Raw genomic sequence first — 14,355 nt, forward strand, 5'->3', positions numbered from 1 at the left:
CATCTGAGGAGCAGGAAGAACGATGTTTCGGGCAAAAGCCCTTCATCAGGAATGTGGGGAAGGGGGCTGAGAGATAAATAGGGAGATGAGGCCAGTGAGAGAAGGTAGCTGGGAAGCTGATATCAAGATGTAGGTGTGGGGGGGTGATAGGTCGGAGGACATGATGGAGCAGATAGGTGGGAAGGAAGATGGACAGGTAAGACAATTCATGACGGCGGTGCTGAGTTGGAGGGTTGGATCTGGGATGAGGTAGTGGGAGGGGAAATGAGGAAACTGGTGAGATGGATGTCCCACCCCCACCCTCCTATCTATCACTCATCCATTGTGTCTCTTGCCCCCCCCCCCCCAAATCCCTGTCATGTTCCTGATGAAAGGATAATCTATTTCCCTGCTTCTCTGATGCTGCCTGACCTTCTGTGCTTTTCCAGCACCAGACCTTTCAACTATATTACTATGATAACCTTTAGCAATTGTCAAACACATTTTGTCTCAATTTCTGAGTCTTGTACTACACTCAAGGTGGCCATTTTATTTTTCATTTTGGCTGGAATGGATTTCTCCTTTCTCTGTTATAAAGTTTAGTCTATAATTTTTGCAGCAACTGACATGTTGTCTGCTGCAACTGCTACTATTTGTAATAGTCAGGAGTTGGTACTCTAAATGTTTGGTGAGAAGTTTGTACTTGCAGGTGTGTTATTTCCTAAAGAGTCAGTTTAAAAAGAGCCAAATCATTATACCTGTAGTGTGTTGCAGTTTTCACTTAATGGCATCAATTTATGGCTGCTTTTTTCATGTGCCAGTGTTAAATCAGTTTGCTTTTGTGCCCTGTGCAATGTGGGTTAGGCAGGTGTAACATTTAGGGTTTAAAAAAAAGTGATGTTTCTTCTTGAGGAAATTACTTATTCAAAATGCACGGGGGCAACTGTTAGAGAAACTGAGTGACAATATTTTCTCATTGCAGAAAGGAATGTTGTTTTGTGGTAGATCCCTGCCTTGACATTGGTGGAGGGGGGTGTGAAGAGCTACTATCCTGGTAAAAACATTATTACCCTGCACTTTCATTTTTTCAGTGACATAATCTGGTGAAAGGTTGGAGCTCTCCAATAATCTAAACATGTACAATAATGGTGCGCTAAAAGAAAAAGTTAGTTCAACCTTGATCTGTATGTTAAGAGTCAACGTTTTCAGTCCGTGATGGCAAAGGGAAACTGTGGGTGGAAGCACATCACAAGTGCTATGTGTTTGAGTAGCAATCTGGGAATTGCTGCTGGTCCTCCTGACCATGAACAAGTCAGATTTTGAATACTGCTGGAGCCAATCTGTTGAGTACAGGAACAGGAAGACCACAACACAAGCACTGTAGGACAGCTGGATGACTCTGTATGCAGGAAATGGCCATAATTTTCCTCTAACTTCCGTGATATGAACAATAATTTAATTTGCTTGTCACAGCCTGCCATTGGTGTTCAAAGTTCGTTTAAAGCTAGTACCCCAGTAAATTAATTTTCATTGCACCATGGGTGAGGTGTTAATGCATCAGACTATTTTCTGTGTGAAATGGTCATCTGCTTTTGGTGGAAGCTGATAAATGGGGACCACATTATGCTAATAATAGTTGAAGGAACTAGGAAAATGTGATGGCTGACTGAATTTTTTTCTTTATTGCGGGAATGGAGCAGGTGTACAATACAGCGGGAGGATTCTCTCCTGTGCTATGGAAACAGTTTTTACTGACTATTGATGGCCCAAGCAAATCATTTATGTTTAAAGTGGGCTGTCATTGTTGTTCTTTGTTTCCCAGCTGGGCTCCTTACAAAAGGAAGGGGGATGCTTGTAAACAAAAGTTGTCTAAGTGTGGAGGAGTAATGACATTGATAAGTGTGCAAAAACAGAAAAACTGTTTACTACTCATAGCACCAAAAAAAATCCATTGGCGCATAAGATTGAAAAAGCAGTTTGGAATCATTATTTCCTATTTGTGATGAGGCAGTTTACTCCTGATTGCATCTGGACCTGTTAAAGAAACTCTGGGTACGGAGCTTTTGGAGGCTGTTGTGGCACAGTGGTATTGTCTGCACCTCTGGGCCAGAAGACCTGGATTCACATCCTACCTGCTCCAGAGATGTGTCATAATATGAAAACCTGATGCTGTAAATCAGAAACAAAAACAGAAGTTGCTGGAAAAGCTTAGCAGATCCGGCTACATCTCTGAAGATAAATCAGAGTGAATGTTTTGGGTCTGGTGACCCTTCCTCAGAACTAATGGTAGTTAGGAAGGTGTTGGTTTATATGCAGAAGTAGGGTGGGGGGAGGGGTAAGGAGTAAATGATAGGTGGGGATGGAGCCCAAAGAAAGAGAAGAACAGTTGGACAGACAAAGGAGTGGATTGTGATCTGGCTCAGAGTGGAGACTGAAGGTGTAACACCTCCCCATTTACGTCCACCCTCCTCATGTTCAAGGCCCCACACATACCTTCTAGATGAAGCAGCACTTTACCTGCACTTCACATAATCTAGTCGACTGCATTTGCTGCTCACATCTATGTTGGGGAAATGAAGCATAGACTTAGTGACCACTTCGCAGAACATTTTAGGGTCTGAACCCTCCCATATCCCAGCCCCCAACCCCCAACCCCACACACCAAGCCTTGTTATCACGTAGTCTGCCATTACACACTATCTATTGTTCGTCACTGCCAGTCTCCATTTAATGATTTGGAGCTGCTGGTATTGGACTGGGGTGGACAAAGTTTAAAAATCACACAACACTAGGTTATCATCCAACAGGGTTATTTGGAGACACTAGCTTTCAAAGCGCTGCTGCTTCATCAGGTGGTTGTGGAGCACAATCATAAGACGCAGACTTTATAGCAACAGAATTGCAGTGTCATAAAATGTAATATTAAACAAATTTAAGTCTTTCATCTTTTGAATGATCATGTTAGTTTCAGTTCCTTCATAAGTAAATCCCAGAACTTTTTTAAAGTTACATTCTTAAGATAGTTTTAACAGTGGGTGTCATCTCAACTCAGCTAATGTATTGAAGGTGTGAATTTAAAGTCTGTCTGTGTCTCAATGTTAAGTCAGACTGATTCTATTTCTAAAGTGGGTTTTACAGAATCTGACATGGATACATGCAGTTTTTGAGCAAAATAAAATGTAATTCTGCAAGTACAAATTCACCCCACAAATGTGTGTATGTGAATATCTGTGAGAAAGTGTCTGTGTGAGACTGTAATGGGGTATAAGTCTGTGAGAGTGTGGGTGTGAGTGTGGAGGGTGTATGTCTGAGCATATGAGAGATGATCTGCTTGAGTGTATGGGTCTGTAGGAGTGTGTGCATGCGCTTGGTTGTGTGCGTGTGTGTGAGAGTGTGTATAGTGTAGTGGGGTCACCTATAGTGTGAAATGAACCCAAGGTCCTGGATGAGGCCATCCCCATGGGTATCAAACTTGGCGATCAACCTCTGCTCAGCCAGTTTGCGCTGCTGCCTGTCCCGAAGTCTGCCTTGGAAGACAGTCACCCGAAGGTCCGTGGCTGCATGTCCTGGACCACTGAAGTGCTCTTCAACTGGGAGGGAACACTCCTGCCTGTTTTGTTGTGCAGTGTCCATTCATCCGTTGCAGTAGCCTCTGTTCGCTCTCGCCAATGTACTATGCCTCAGGGCATCCACGCCTGCAGCGTATGAGTTAGACCATATTGGCCGGGTCACATGAGTATTTGCCATAAACATAGTGGGTGGTGTCCCCACATGTAATGGTGGTATCTGGGTCAACAGTCTGCCACATCTTGCAGCATCTGCCATGACAGCGTTGTATGGTGTTGTCTTGAAAGCCGGGCAGTTTGGTTTGGTGTTTGTTTGGGTGACCATCCTCCAAGGTGGACTTTGGAACAGGTAACAATGCAAAGTGGTTGAGTAGAGGCTAAGAGCCAAGTTCGGTACCCATGAGGAAGGCCTCAACTGGGACCTTGAGTTCATGTCACTCTACAGGTGACCCCACTGCATCTCCCCCCCCCCCCCCCCCCCCCTCCTCCACCCCCACACGTGCGCGCACACTCTCTCATATGCTCACACATACTCTCCCACATGCGCCCTCTCACAGACTTGTATCCCTTTAAACATACACACACACACACACACATACGCATACTCTCACTCTCAGGCACTCATACCCTCTTGCACACGCACACAAGTTTGTGGGGTGAATTTATACTTACAGAATTAGATTTTACTTGGCTCAAAAACTTCACAAATCCATGTAAGATTCTGTAAATCCCCTTTTTAATTTAGAATCCATCTGAACATTGAGGCACAGACAGCCTCACACCTTCAATGCATTATCTGGGCCAACGTGTACCTATTATTAAGTTCACTTGAGAATGTGACTTTAGGAAAGTTCTGGAATTTACATATGAAAGAACTGAAACTTACATGCCCATTCTAAAAGATGAGAGACTTAACAAACAATCCAGGTCTTCTTCAATGTATAATTTCAGTTACATCACGCTATAAATTCTGTGTCCCACGATCGAAAACTCCACAGCCACCTGATGAAGGAGCAGCGCTCCGAAAGCTCCTGCTTCTAAATAAACCTGTTGGACTATAACCTGGTGATGTGATTTTTAACTTTGAACACTTTCCTAGCTTGTATTAGTTCTGAGGAAGCGTTACTGGATCAGAAGCATTAAGTCTGATTTCTCTTCACGAATGCTGCCAGACCTGATGTGTCATAATATATCTGAACAAGTTGCTTAAAAATATCTACAAAGACTTTGGAAGAAATCTGCAATAACATTCATGCATTGTTTCTTAATGCAGTTGTGGAGGAAGTTTTGGCGCTGTTATTCAGAGGTGAGGATGAACACCTTTTTTTATCCTGCATTGCAATTTGGCTTATATTTAAAAGGGTTTCTGTTGGATACGATGGCCTTTTTGTCTTCCAGAATAAATTTGTATCTGGTGAAAGAAGATATTATAATTGTGTGTATTTAAAAATCTCATTTCCAGTTTTTGAAATATAGTCCATGTTAGTGATGATACCATATATCTATCCAAAAAGGTTATTTGTGTTTTGCTTTCAATTCAGTAATTTCCAGTTTGCCAGCTGTATCTGAATCCTTTGCTTGTTACCTAAAAATAGCATCTGTGTCATTGTCTGTCTTTTGCTTCCTTACTCACTGGCTCCATTCATTCAGTAAGAGTGCTCATTGCTGAGATTGGTACTATTACTGCCATTGAATGGCAGTGTAAAATCCTGTTTGGAAGCCAAGTATTCTGTCATTTCCTATGAGGCAGGACAGCATTGGGCTGTGTGGTCGTGATACCCACAGGAAGGGTGCGGTCTGTTAGGTCACTCATTCCTATTCAGGAGCTATTTTTTGAGTTTGAAATACAGTACAGTCTTTTTCAGTCAGTTTCCATTCATCTAGTTGAGCCAGGAAACACTCTTACCAAGTGGAAATATGTGACAAGTTGATTGGATGATGTGTCATTCAACCCCTTCCACCTTAACAATAGGAGTTATGACGTGGTTTCATCAAAATCAGACCAGAAATTCGACGTTTAGATCAGAAGCTTGAACAAATTTTTGTTTCTCTAACAAAAAAGTTTTGGACACGCTATGTAAAAGGTATTGTATTTTAATCATGCTGTTTTTATACTTACTGGATATCCGTAAATTATATTAACGTATGTTAATCTCCTTCAGAATCTTAGCAAATCTGAATTTAAAGCCAACTATGATGTGTACATGGTTAAAACCATGTCACGTTGTAATGATAACTAATTTACCAAAAGCACGTTTGACCTGCATGTTAAAGTTGTCTTGAATCTCCCTGATGTCAATCTGTAAAATACACATTGAAAACAGCATTAGAAATATGATACTGAAAGTCTGGTACATAAAAGCAGAAACATGATTTTGTGTACAAATTCCCCATGTCTTGTATTGTATCATTGATGAATGTTGATCGGTTTTCTCCTGTCTTCTGAATACTTCAAAACTAGCGCTCTTCAACAACAGTCATTGTGTGATTTTCATTCAGAAACTGGAATCTTAGTTTATTTCCAAATGGATTCCTAGTAAGAGCTGTTGAGTGTCTTGTGTTTCATCTTGAATTATCTGTCATACCTGAGGGATTCTCTATTAGTACTTTGAGAAGTCTGCTGTTATTAGAAATTACATTAAAACAATGCCTTTTGAGTACTTGTATCGTAAGTATAAATTTAGTAATAGTTAAGCAACTGGTTTTAAAATTTTGAGTTTGTTCTGTTTATTTGAAAGCTAGGCCATAGAGGACAGAAGTTGAGCCATTAGTCTTGATCATGAGACTTCTGCTTTTCTTTTGAAGATCAGATGCTTTGTGACATCTGATCATTCTTTTGCCGTCTGTCTTGGCTGAGCTCGTTTTTTTTTCCCATTAAATATTGGGACTACAGAAGCCATTATGTTCCCTGCCATGAACTCCATATTGAATGACAGATTCCATCCCCATCCTGGCCATCGTTAGATTCATTAGCCTGCATGCAGAATTAGTGTCCTATTTGACTGTACACTCCACCATTTAAACACTGCCTGTGTCACCTTGGTAACATTATACATGCCAGCCCATCCTACAGCTCAAACCACCTTCACTGCTTTGGTTTTTGTTTTCTCCTAGTGTAACCAACTGAACCATTTTATAAGTTATGATCCCCTTTTTGGTTCAGAGGCTTACTCTAGTTATCAACAACTCCAGACTTCCAAGTTATTGTTTGCATACAACATATTTATTCAGCACTCAAAAAAAACTTGCACTTGATACAACATTAAAAATCGCACAACACCAGGTTATAGTCCAGCAGGTTTATTTGGAAACACTAGCTTTCTGAGCTCTGCCCCTTCATCAGGTGGTTGTGAAGTATAATATCGTAAGACACAGAATTTATAGCAAAAGTTACAGTGTAATGTGGTAAATTATACAGAAAAAGACCTGGACAATCCAAGTCTTTTTCAACATATATAACTTCAGTTACATCATACGGTAAACTTTTGCTATAAATTCTTTCTTAACTATCTTATACTTCACAACGACCTGATGCATGAGCAGCGCTCTGAAAGCTTCCAAATAAACCTGTTTGAACTATAACCTGGTGTTGTGCGATTTTTAACTTTGTACACACCAGTCCATTACCGGCCTCTCCAAACCTTGATAAACATATACTCACACTCTTGCATTCCAAGCATGCAAGGTTGCTTGGGCTTGTCTGCGGTCTAATTTGTTCTGTCCTTCAAGTCTCCAGATATTTGATTAGGCTACTTCATCCTGAGCTCAGTAGCATAACCTAGTGTCCACATGTGCAAGGTTGCCAGAGCCTGTCCAAGGATCAGGATGGAGGGAGTGATCTACTTTCTCATTCTAATCTTCAGGTTGATCAGTTGACTCCGTTCTGAGCTAGCTAGCTATCATGTTGGAGCAGCTTATTATGCCCTGCTCAGTGCTTGCAACTCACATCAGCTCCAGACAAGTCAAACTTGATTTTGCGAAGCTTAGTGATTGGCCAGTTTTCCCATGGTGGCCTAATCAAATTTTTTTTGATCATTTTGCCAAGCTGCTGAGGTTGTGAATCATATTTAACAAAGATCTCAGATATCATCCATGCTATAATGTTGTCTGTTGGGTTTCTGTCTAGTGTACTAGTGTTTTCAAGATGGTGTTAATAAATGATTTCCTGTGAACATTAATCTTGGCTGTCTTGGTCACGTCCCCTGGGTTTGAATGACTTCTTAAGCAGCATTTTTCTGGATTTGTCAATTTTGTTATCATTTAATTGTGCTCAAAACCCAGATACAGCTCAACAGGCCTATTTTAAATAAATTGTAGATAATTATCAGGAGGATGGGGGTGGGGTGGAAGATGAAATTCAGCACACTGTGATGAGCTCTCAACCAGCAGCAACTGCTGCATCAAAACAGTGGTAATTGGAGAAATATACATCTACTATTGTTAAGAGTATTCCTAATCTGTACTACATTTTCAGACATTCTAGCTTCTAGCACTGTGGGCTGTTTTTAGAACTCTGCAAAAGAAGAGATTTTTCTCCCCATGCATTTCCTCACCAGTGGCGCCACCACCCTTTTTTATTTTGGGTGGATGGTTTCACTGCTGGGAAGAGAAGTAATTATCAGCATAAGTAACATTAGTGGGCACATATAATCATTTATTCCTTCTCGAGCACCATTTTAAACATGTCAAAAGTCTTGTCGGAAGAAAGCAAGGCTTGGAAGAAATAGCCAGTCTGTCAACATTCAGAAAGAGGAATGATAGATTGAATATCAGAAGAATAGTTTTCAGTATCAATAATATTTTATATTTATCCTATTTGAAAGGAAAGTTGATGCCTTTTGAAGTATTGCATACTATTTGTTTATCAGTGATCAGATACTACAGGAATTCTGATTTTAGAAAATACAGCAGACATTAGTTGTTATTATAACAAAAATGGGAGCTCAATATTTTAAACATCTTTTGCTTAGCGAGTTCTGAGAAAATTTGTAGCTCAGGTTGAGGTTCTGGATGTAGGTTTGCTGCCGAGCTGCAAGGTTCATTTCCAACGTTTCGTTACCCTACTAGGTAACATCTTTTGCTTCCTTAATGTTCCAGTGAGTAAGCTGTTGGATTTGATACAAGACCTCTATTTTTGAGGTTTGTTTAGGTTGGACAGTATTCTGTTACCTCTCAATTTCCAGTAGTTGTCCATAGGATTTTAACCCAGCAGGAGTTTTAATGCTGCAATGTGCAGGTACTGTGCATATGTTTTATAATCTCATAATATTTTTCAAAATATTGAGCTAATTATCTACTGGTCCTACTTGTAAAGTCAAGTGATCGTTTTGTGTTCCATCATTATGTAGAAATTCTGTGCAGAAGAATGTGAGGGAGGCTGTCTGAGACACAGCTACATGAATATTCCTGATGCCAGCCATAATGAAGTTATGATTTCTGTACGACTTGTGCTTTCTCTTTTCAATTTGGATTGTTAACTTTGGGATGGAATGGGGACTTTGAATTTTTATTTCTAGATTTATAAATTTTAAAAACTGTACTGGATAGCTTTTGACTCGATGGTCTGATTAATGTACCTTCCTGTGTGAATAACCAAGTGCAATACTTTGCAAATGAAGGAGTAAAAAGTGGCAGTGTAATTCATTGAGTCTTCTACTTAATTGAATAAACAGGAAATCCATAGAGTTATGCAATAAGCACAGTGACTAATGCTTGAATTAAAACATCATTCTGAGAGGTGATATTCTGGATTTTATTGATTATTAATATCCGTGCTCCTCTGGAGTTTCTTCTCACTACTTCTGAGCTCAAAATATTTAGACTTGCATATTCTTCCTCCTCATCGCATCTTCACCTTTATTTCGATCATTACTCATTTCACAATCTCTTGAATGTTGACTCATCTTTCCTGGCACCTGGATTAGTATGAAATTCATCCCCACCCTTCCAGCTGACCAACCTTTTAAGTATTTATTTTCAAAATCACGGGCTTCGCCTAATTGCAACTTCCTTATTGACCTTGTCTGCTATTTCCCAGCTTGGTTAGGGCCCTGTATTATTAAAAGGCATTGACCTTTTCAAGGCTTCACAATATAAAAGGACATACATTCAAGTATACGCAGCTCTTGGGCTTTGAAAAACAATTTTAATATCTGCAGAACAGGATTAGTATTCGGAAAATTTTAGGGCCTGTAATTGTTTTGGGGGAAATAGTGATTTACACTAATTTTCAGTGCTACTTATATAATTTTAAGAGAAATGTGCAAATGAGAAGGGCGCAAATCACTTGTAAGTGATGCATTTTTATAGTTGCCTGAAAGATTTTGGAGAGAGGCTGTGTATTTGACAATTTTGAGTGACTATCTTCAAATTATTTTGAATTATTTCACTTCAATTTGTTTGTAAAGAAAGGAGTGTACAACTCATTTTTATCCTTTCTTCACTGTGTCCATCCATCCATCCCAAATAAATACTAAAATTTTAAAACTATTATAATTTCTTCATCACTATCACACATTAATCTTTATCATTTGAAGTATAACCAACTCCGTGTTTTGAGATACTTCCAGCTGTTGACTTTGAGATTTGGCTATGTAAACCTCATTGGCTCCACATTGAGGTAAAATCAGAAGTGTGTTCCATCTCTAGTGGGGGGTGACACAGGTAAAATATGAATGTGGTGCTGGAAAAGCACAGCCAGTCAGGCAGCATCCGAAGAGCAAGAGAATCGATGTTTCTGGCATAAGCCCTTCATCAAGGGCCCTTCATGATGAAGGGCTTATGCCTGAAATGTTGAATTTTTTTTTTCTCTCCTGCTCCTTGGATGCTGCCTGACCAGCTGTGCTTTTCCAGCACCATACTCTCAATTCTAATCTCTGCATCTGCAGTCCTCACTTTCTCCACAGGTAAAATGTGGACTGTTTCTCATTTCTTGGGAATCTGCTGTCAACGAAGGCGGACATGGATGACGAAATGCATTACTGCCTTAATGTGCCAACTCTGCCTTTGGTCAACTGAGGAAAAGATTATTTGAAGACCAACAATCCAATTCTGAGACTACAGTTATAATTTACTCTCTGGGCAGCAGTGACCCTATATGCTTCAGAGATTTAGAGAACATAGAAGAGACATCTCAAAACAATGTATCAGTACTACGAAGTGCCTTCACAAGATCCTCCAAATTCCGTGCCAAGAAAGGTGATCCAACAGTAGCATTTTCTCCTAAACAATTGTGCCCAGTGTGGAGGCAGTAATCGTTCAAAATCAGCTCTGTTGGACAGGACATGTTCATTTGCCTAACACTAGACTCCTGAAGCAGTTTTCTGTTCTGAAGTCTGAGTAATGGCAGGAGATCTCCAGGAGCTCAACAAAAATTCTAAGAATATCCTCAAAGTATCCCTGAAGAGTTTAAATATGCTGTTGACTCATGGAAATCCCTGCTTGTAACCGATCAGAATAGAGAAAGCTCTTTCAGGAAGACATTGAACATATTGAGAGGCTTTTTGTACAGGAAACTTCCAGGGTCTCCTGCCCCTTTTGATACTACTTGACCTGCTGTGCTTTTTTTTTCCAGCTCCACATTTTACCAGCTTTGAATTTCCAACATCTGCAGTCCTCACCATCTCCAAGGCTTTGTGCAGAACAGGCAGAGGCATTGGAGAGGCACAAACTTCTTCTAAATAGCCCATCTACCCAACCCTTGAAGTACGTACATGTTGCAAAATCTACAGATCATGTATTGGATTGATAACCATCTCAGAATCTGTCAAATGAGTGGGTGCACTTAAACTCAGTATGTCAAGATTGAAGATAAAGAGTGGCACACCAAGAAAGTGCTAATCTGTATTGCATTTAGAAAGCAGGAGATAGTTATGTTTATATAGCCTTTTTCACAATCTCCAGATGTCCCAAAGTACTTTGTAGTCTATTAAGTAATGGTTATTGTGTGGGAAAATACAGCAGCCAATTTGCACATAGCATTCTTCCACAAACAGGAATACAGTTATAAGACCATAAAGAAATAGGAGTGGAAGTAAGGCTAGTCGGCCAATCGAGTCCACTCCACCATTCATTCGTGGTTGATGGCCATTTCAATGCTGCTTACCCCATATCCCTTAATTCCTTGCGAAATTAAGAATTTATCAATCTCTGCCTTGAAAACATTTAACGTCCCGGTCTCCACTGTGCTCCATGGCAGTGAATTCCACAAGCCCACCGCTCTCTGGCTGAAGAAATGTCTCCTCGTTTCTGTTCTACATTGATCCCCTCTAATTCTAAGGCTGTGCTCACGAGTCCTAGTCTCCTCGCCTGACGGAAACAATTTCCCAGTGTCCACCCTTTCTAAGCCATGCATTACCTTGTAAGTTTCTTAGATCTCCCCTCAACATTCTAAACTCTGAATACAAACCCAGGATCTTCAGCCGTTTGTCGTCCGTTATAATCAGTACTCTGTTTCTGTGATCAAGGACTGACCAGAAAACTGGCGATAACTCCTCTGTTCTCTCTTGACAGAGTGGCAAGAGATTTATTTGTTTGCCTATTTGCAGAACAAACAGGGTCTTCATTAAATGTCATATCTGAAAGATGGCACCTACTGTTGTGCTATGTTCCTGGAGTCCGAGCATTCCAATGCAGGTGGAATTGGTACCAACTGGTTAGCCAGTGTTAGCAGGTTGGTGTTGAGCTTGGCAACGTTTGATCCCTGATTTGACTGTAGAAGAGGCAAAATTGATGAAGTATTTTTGTTCCTCTTGACAGTTTGAGTTGAAGGTAAGTGATGTGTGAGAATGAGACTGAGTTTGACTTTGTCTTTGTTCCATTCGGACAAATGCCTGCAGACGAAGTCCTGAACAGTAACCGTGAGTGAAGAAATTAGGCACTAACCAGACTCTGGAGCCCTTCTTTACAGAGGGCTGTCGGAAAACAAATGAGAGAAAAACTGCACTAACATTTTTAACATGCCATGTACAGAATATTTATCCTTTTGCTTATAATTAGGTGGTATTTCCTGTGTAAGCAGGAAGGAACTGAGTTAAATTGATAAATTTGGCTGAAATGTAGTCACATTTGCTTTTTTTTTTGTCACTCCTCTTCTTTCCAGCTTTCCTTAACCTTGGATCAACTTTTTGTTTGAGGTTCATATTTTATGAGAGACCTAATATTCTTGATAGTATTATATGCGTGATGCATTTTAGCAAGTCGCATTGATTTGTGGTATAGCAGGCTCCATCTAAAGAAACAGATTAGATTTTAGTGGCATCAGAATGACGTCAATTTGTTTTATTGCTGCATGCTTTAGTTGGGGGTGCCTCCTGGTGCACTCCGCTTTCCTGTTATGCAATGCTCTGAAGAATACTGAAGACTAACTGATTCTGGCACTGAGTGTCATGGTAGTAATCAGTTTCATCTGTGGCTTTTGACTTAAACATTTCACTGATTCATTCAGCCAAATAGCTCTGCAGTATAATGTGTTAAAATACCACTTGTGTATTGTGTTGTATTAAAGAGTGGGGGATGGAATGAGTGGGTTACAATTCTGTTCATAAAACGATTGTCTTGATAAGTAAATCTTCTTAGATTCATGAATTTTTGTCTGAGCTAGACATAAGCTTTGAGTGAGAGAGTGTTCATGGTGTTTGAGCACTTGCCCTGGCAAGTTGAAGTGTATGTGTTAGACAAGAATAGCATTAGACTTTTAGAGTCTTAATACATCCAGTGTTGAATACAATATGTTGAAGACACTGTCTTTTCTTTACAATTTAAGTCTGAACCCTCAGGTGGAAGACTGGCATTGCCTTAGAATTTTTTAAAAAATGGCTGCCCAGTTGCCGATAGCGTGAATTCAATCTTAAATGCATCTTAGTTTGACTCAAATTTGATTGTTACACCAAGTAGAATTGACCAATACAACCAATAGCTGCCCTCCCCATTTTTCTGCTATGTTATGGTGTTAAAACCTGCTACTTTAAGCTTCTTTGTGCGCACAGTTGTTGGTTAGCTAAATGGCCAAACAGCTGAAATAGTTTCAGTACTACAATTTAAAGCTAAATGTGTTATAAATACAAAAGTTTTGTGATTGACAGTAGAATCCCTACAGTGTAGAAGCAGGCTATTTGACCCATCAAGTCCACACTGACCCTCTGAACAGTATTCCACCCAGACCTACTCTCCTGCCTTATCCCTGTAATCCTGTATTTCCCATGGCTAATCCACTTAGCCTGCATATCCCTGGACACTCAGGATAATTTATCATAACCAATCCATCGAACACAAGCATCTTTGGACTGTGGGAGGAACCAGAGCATCCAGTGGAAATCCACGCAGAGATGGGGAGAATGTGCAAACTTCACAGTCACCTGAGGATGGAATTGAACCCAGGTTGCTGGTGCTGTGAGGTGGTAGTGCAAACCACTGAGCCATGATGCTACCCCAAGTGGTGAGCAATTTCGCAGACCTAGGCAGATGCTGTACACTATTATGTGAAATGTTCTTGTGAGTAATAGTAATGAGCCATTTAACGTAAACAGTTTTGCGCACTATTCTATTGTACTTGATAACTGGAGTATAGTACAACAAGGATGTACTCTTCCACAAAGATAAAGTGGACAGTTAACAATTCTCACATCTTGCCTCACCATTGCCTGTTTTCATATTATGGATGGTTTTGCTCACAGACTCCTATAGGCAACACTTTTGGAATTGTGGGTGCCTGTCCATAATCTCTCAAAATGCAACCCCATAAGGCATGTTAGCAATCTTAAAAACAAAAGAAGAAAAGGCTAAAGAATGGAACTTGACCTTTAAAACGTTG

At 40.2% G+C, this 14,355-nt stretch overlaps 1 protein-coding gene across 9 annotated transcripts in view; it reads left to right on the forward strand.

The window, feature by feature from the left end:
- LOC140481858 (NEDD8-conjugating enzyme UBE2F) overlaps positions 1-14,355 on the forward strand; it is a 366,423-nt gene that overhangs the window by 30,810 nt on the left and 321,258 nt on the right. The window lies entirely within an intron of this gene.

Source organism: Chiloscyllium punctatum, chromosome 10 (assembly GCF_047496795.1).
Source record: "Chiloscyllium punctatum isolate Juve2018m chromosome 10, sChiPun1.3, whole genome shotgun sequence".
Lineage (NCBI taxonomy): Eukaryota > Metazoa > Chordata > Chondrichthyes > Orectolobiformes > Hemiscylliidae > Chiloscyllium > Chiloscyllium punctatum.